A 6,000-nucleotide genomic window follows, 5' to 3' on the forward strand; every position below is an offset into this window, starting at 1 on the left:
AATGACTGCTGCCTTCGCCACCCAGAAGGAGAGAAAGGACCCCCCCACCGCGCAGGGTGCCTCCCCGGTAGCCTCCCTTCCAGCACCCTGTCCTCTGTGCCAAGCGTCGGCCTGCTTGGTCTTCCTTCCGAGGGACAGCACGGCCCGGGGGTGGGGGGAGTGGGTGCATTTTATTAGATCTTCCCATCTCTTCCTGTCTGGGTGTGTGTGTGGGGGGCACATGCGACATGCTGCTGACTCCTCGAGGAAACATCCCCAGGTAAACCCTTTGGTGAGAAGGTCCTGAGAAAGGACTTGGTGTCCCCATACCCGGCCCCCCATCGTGAGGCCTGCGGACAAGGGGGGCCTCGGCCACCGAGGCCTAGGGATGCCTCTGGTTATTACCCAGACCCCTGCCGGCTGTTGGCCTTGGTCAGTGTGTCAGGTTTTGGGGTAGCTCTCGGCCCCCCAGCCCCGCGGGCGGGGAGGCGCTTCTCCAGAAGCCGCCCAAGCCGCACACACTCCTCTCCTCCCCTTTGGCCACACACAGTCCTCGTCCCTTTCTGAAATCAGCCTCCCCGTCCGAGTCTGCATCCCCCTAATTATGTGCTTTCTTAAATGTTTGTTTTCCGTTGCTCTAACTTTGGTTTTGCATATCGCTCTAAAAAAGCCCGCAGAAACAAGTTAGCTATACTTTTCATTCCAAAGAGAAATTAAACCTAGGTAACAAACCCCTTGGCAGGAAAGCAGTGGGATTTCCCAATGAGCCACATGAACGCAGAGGATTTGGGAAGCCAGCAGGCCCCTGGGACCCACAGAGCACAGAGGTTAACGTGAGGCAACATCCACCAAAGGTCCGCGAAGGAGCCCTCCTCATCCTCGGTGTCGCACAGACACTTCATTTGGTTCAGACTCTGCAAGGAGGCTCATCCCAGGCACTTTGCCGCCCTTCTCGCTTCACACAGGAAAATTCAACCCTGTGTATGGGCACAGGATTAAGGATATGAACCCAGAGGGGGGGACATTCCACCCAGAGGCCTCCTTCTGGAGGGCTGACTCCGTCTCCGTGGCCTTGGCCCTATCTCTCCAAGTTGCAGGGGTGTGGATGGTTTCCTTGGTTAGATACAAACCTGTGTAACAATGGGCTCTCCTAAGTTGGGGTTACTTGTATGTATGTATTTGCTCTCTATTTTCTCCTATGATCTTTAGACACTATCCTCTCTTCGGTTTTTAAAATTTACCCAAGTGACATTTGATCTGCGTGGAGGAGAGGATACGATACTACCATTCATATAAAATACAACTGGGACTTTCAGGGTTGCCACTGTCCATGCTGCGAATTCCCAAACCGTCTGATGCCTGGGTCATCTGTATGTCTGTCCTTCCCGGTCTTCGAAGCAAAGAGCAAAAGAGCTGAAGCTCTCTAGGGGCAGCTGGAACACTTGGTAAGATGCCATAGGAGATTCTTCTCCAGCACGGTGACTATCAGAAAGCACCTGGCAGGCATCCTGAGTATCCAAGACAGAAGGACCACTACCCTCTGCACCCGCACACCAGGGTCTTTACTATGGAAAGAACCTAATTGATAACATCCCACTGACCTGAAGCTCCAAGTGGGAGAAGCAGCTCATTAGGAGACATAAACTTCTCAAAGAGCAGAGGATTTGGTTTCCTCTATATTTTACACTAATTATAATATTTAAGTTTTATTCTCACGATTAACCATCTCCTTCAAAGGAAAACACCACAACCTAGAAGTATAACTCCCACAAAATACCTTTCTCACCTTCACTTTGTAGATCCGCCCAACTTGAGACATAAAGGCCAAGAGAAGAGCCATATGGCCGGGTGTGGGGACCAGGAATCGGTTCCTATTTTAACACATAGGATTTAACATAAAATTTATGTTTGACTCCATTAAGAAAGTGTAAGTTGAACTCTTTCGGTAGACCCAGCAGGAACAAAAGTATTCTTTGTTAACCCAGTGATACAGCCTTACTGTGGTGCAGAGACGAGGTCAAGAAGGTAAATGGGACAAGAGGCCAAATCCACAGAAACAAAAGTGCCTTGAATGGGAACTAAGAAATATAGGTTCCCTCCTGGCACCAGTTACCTAGGGAGAGCCTTAGTTGTACCATCTATGAAATGGGGAATAATCCTACTGTCCTTTACAAAGATACAAAAATTAAGAAGCTATCTCTAAAAGTACTTAAAAATAAATCATATTTTCACCTACTGTACACAACTGGGCTCAGGGCACACAGCTGGGGTTTAAAAGTGAAAAGGTGGGACGCCTGGGTGGCTCAGTGGTTGAGCACCTGCCTTCAGCCCAGGGTGTGACCCCGGGGTCCCGGGATCGAGTCCCATGTCAGGCTCCCTGCAATGGCCTGCTTCTCCCTCTGCCTGTGTCTCTGCCTCTCTCTCTCTGTGTGTGTCTCTCGTGAATAAATAAATTTTAAAACAGCAAAAAGGACATCAAGAAGGTGATTCTAGCGGGACGGGGTCTGCGAATTCCATGGCAACCCTCAGAGGAAAGCCAGTGACGTTATTAGTTACACCTGGAGGAGCACTGTGTCACTGACTGGCATTGAAAATGCCCAAGTTACGGAGGGCAGAGGACACTGTCCGTAGAGCACTCAGAGCGCGAGGACGGCCAGGTGTGTGGTTGTCTCTCTCCCTGCTGCCCGAAGGGGTAGCCTTCTTATTGGCGTGGCAAGGCCTAAGTCTACATGTGTAAGAGCGGCCTTGCGTGGAGAGAGGTCTCGCCCTCCAGAGCCAGGAGGGAACAACTCGACTTTTCGTGGAGACCTGAGTCCATCACAATATTGCTAACTGCTCTGCGGACGCCTTCCAAGGTGACACTATCCTGCCTCTTCCCGTGCCTGGCTTGCACCACGTGCCAGCATTACTTAGGGCAACAGACGATGGTTCTGTGTCATTGTTTTTGAGTAATGAATGGGCAATTACCAAACCCTTCTGGAAACTCCTGTCTTCTCAGAGCCCTAATGGAGCATTTGATTCCGAGTATTGGGAACGCAAATAGCAGTGAGGGTGCCCACATATTTCAAAGGCTGCAGAAATTATATTGCACAACGTAAACCACCAGAAGTTAAATGGCCTTCTGAAAGGATACTGCTGGGATATTTTTCATCACTTTTACAATATTTTTTTTCCTTGCTGTCATTTAAAATAGATCCTTGGAAACTTGAAACTTAAATCTGTTTCCCTACCAAAAGTTTTCCTTTCAGCACGCACACACACACACACACACGTACATATAACTGCTTTGTTATTTTAGGATCACTCATGGACTGGTGGCACTGATTTTTTTTTAATCAGAAAAACACATAAAAGCTTTCTCTCTACATATTTTCCCCACACACGCTGTGTCTCACAATGGCAAATTAAAGCCACGTAGACAAAAGAGCGACGTCCTCACTTACTGTATAGAAGCAAGGGTGATGGGCACAGCCCTATTTTTCACCTAAGTATCAGTAGAATTATTTCATTTTGGGGGGGAATTTCTTTAAAGATTTAATTTTTTAAAACCAAACATCAAAAATTAATTGTATGAGGTGCAAGGTTTATGTAATGTTTACAGCCAGAGCTCCTAACAGAAGCATCCTTCACACTTTTTGCACAAGAAGACGGGCAAGTAAATCTGATTTTCATAATAGCTTGGATTTACATACATTGTTGGTGAAAGCCTATGAAAATATGCTTTGTATTAGCTCTGCTAACTTTATATTCAGTTTTTCTCTTAAAAATTTAATTGCATTTCCCATTGTTTCTATTGCATTCTTATAATACAATTTGTGTTCCCTTTGGTAGCTAAAATTACACCTGTAACTGTCCAAAACTATTAGTAAAGTCAGCTTAGCCTGTGGGATAAAGTATCTGTCTTGTATTTCAGACAGATTGTGTTCCAACACCATTGTGGTCAGATTTTTATTAAAAATTCTTCATATTTCTTTTCTCTCGGTGCCAAACAGATCGCTACATTTTCAACACTTAATCATCTTCATCATCTAAAAATATTTCCACATTAAACGAAAATATTTAAACTTCTTTTTGATGCAGCAAAACTTAGAACACTGTACGAAGTCTGGTTTTCATAAAGTTTTGCAAAAGCTTAGTGTGCATATAGAAGGGACTCTATTGTAAATAACTGTCAAGGTCGACTCCAGAAGAAACGCAGTGGTGGCAACCGAATGATGCCTTCTCTGAGATTTCAGATGGGCCACTTCAGCAGGGAAGTTTGTTCCCTTTCTCCGAGAAATCTCTTTGGAAAGCTCATGCTGCTGGTGTCAGGTTATGGTTCCCCTCCACGCAGATGGGGCCCTCGGCATCACTGAGCATTTTGAACTCTTTCATGCAAGGTGGGGGAGTGCTCCAAGATGCCACCCCTTCCCCAGTGGCCCCAGGCAAAACCCTTAAACACTCGCTGCTGTAATAGTTCGGGTCCACTCTATAAAAGAGCAACCTCTCCGAGCATTTAAGAATTTTAATGCAGTGGCTTGGTTACACTCCTGTTGCAACAGGGGACAGCTGGGAAAGTCGGGGTTCGCAAGGGTGGGAAGCCACAGGCTCTCCTGGATTGGAGGGACAGGGGAGGAGGTGAAGCCTGAGCCACCAGGAGACAGTCACTGGCTGAGGTCTCACAGGAGGCGGCAAGGGAGGGGACAGCATGGCTCCTAGGCCCGGGCTAGCACGCCTGGCTAACTGTCCTTGTGCAGGCCACATGCTCCCCCGAGTTGTGAGCATCCCCCCTTGCCGTGGGGGCTCCAGGGAGGCCAGGTGAAGCCAGGGATAGCTCTCTGAGATAAAGGGGATGGAGCCTGGACAATGAACAGGGGTATGTGCACGTGTGCGTGGAAGGTCAGGAGAAGCGAGGGGGAGGCCGGCCCATGCTACTGCGCAGCCCGGGGTGGGGGGGGGGGGAGCGGGCCAGCTGCTGTGCCACCGCAGCCTGGGGCCCCAGAAGCCTCCAGTTAGCCTTCAGAGTCGACATGGAGGTGTAACCGATGAGGTAGGAAGATAGGGTGTGTTTTATTTATCAATGTGTTGGATCGCTTTATGGCTCTTAAATATTTAGGCATAGGGACAGATGGCCTCTCCCATTTGACTTTTTATCTTGGGCTCGGTGGATGTGAGGGACAGCCCCGGGGAGGGAAGAAATACCCTACAATCTCTCCCCAGTGCCTGTCACTGCCGAACCTGATCCTACAGGCTTCCTAGAATCCTAGCAGAGCAGCGCCGAGTGAGAAAGGGAACAGTGTCAGGCCTGGGACACCCTCCCTCGCAGGCTGAGGATCCCTGAGCTCCCCAGGCCAAAACTGTGTGTCCCTTGCGTGCTACGTTATCAGCCTATTATTTGAAGCAAGCCATAAACAGATGTCCCATTCAGGTGTTTTTTCTTACCCAGCTTTTCCTCTTCCTTCCTTCTTCCCAAACTCCATTAAAATGCAAAAAACTCTTGTGAGGGATGGCAGATTAAACCCCTACTACTTTAGTGTAAATGTTTTTGTTAAATATTTTTCTGGGTCTGGAAAGCTTGGGGGAACAGGCTGTCTAGAAAGAGATAGGAGGGAATAGAATGGCCATCTGGTGACTTTCTGCAAAAGTCATATTGTAAAACTAGGCAAATGATAAGATACAAATAATCAATGACAATATCAGCCCTGGGGAGCAAATGGGACAGTAGTTACGATTAAAAGCAAGCTGGACTTGGGGCGCCCGGGTGGCTCAGTGGTTGAGTGTCCACCTTCGGCCCAGGGCGTGATCCCAGGGTTCCGGTATCGAGTCCCACATCGGGCTCCCTGCATGGAGCCTGCTTCTCCCTCTGCCTGTGTCTCTGCCTCTCTCTCTCTCTCTCTGTGTCTTTCATAAATAAATTAAATCTTTAAAAAATTTTAAAAATAAATTAAAGCAAGTTGGACTTCAGTCTGGACTGAGCAAATGTATTCAACATCTCTGTTCCTCAGTGTCCTCATCTGTAAAATAGAGATGATCATAAAACAA

This window comes from Canis lupus, chromosome 37 (assembly GCF_003254725.2).
Source record: "Canis lupus dingo isolate Sandy chromosome 37, ASM325472v2, whole genome shotgun sequence".
Taxonomy (NCBI): Eukaryota; Metazoa; Chordata; class Mammalia; order Carnivora; family Canidae; genus Canis; species Canis lupus.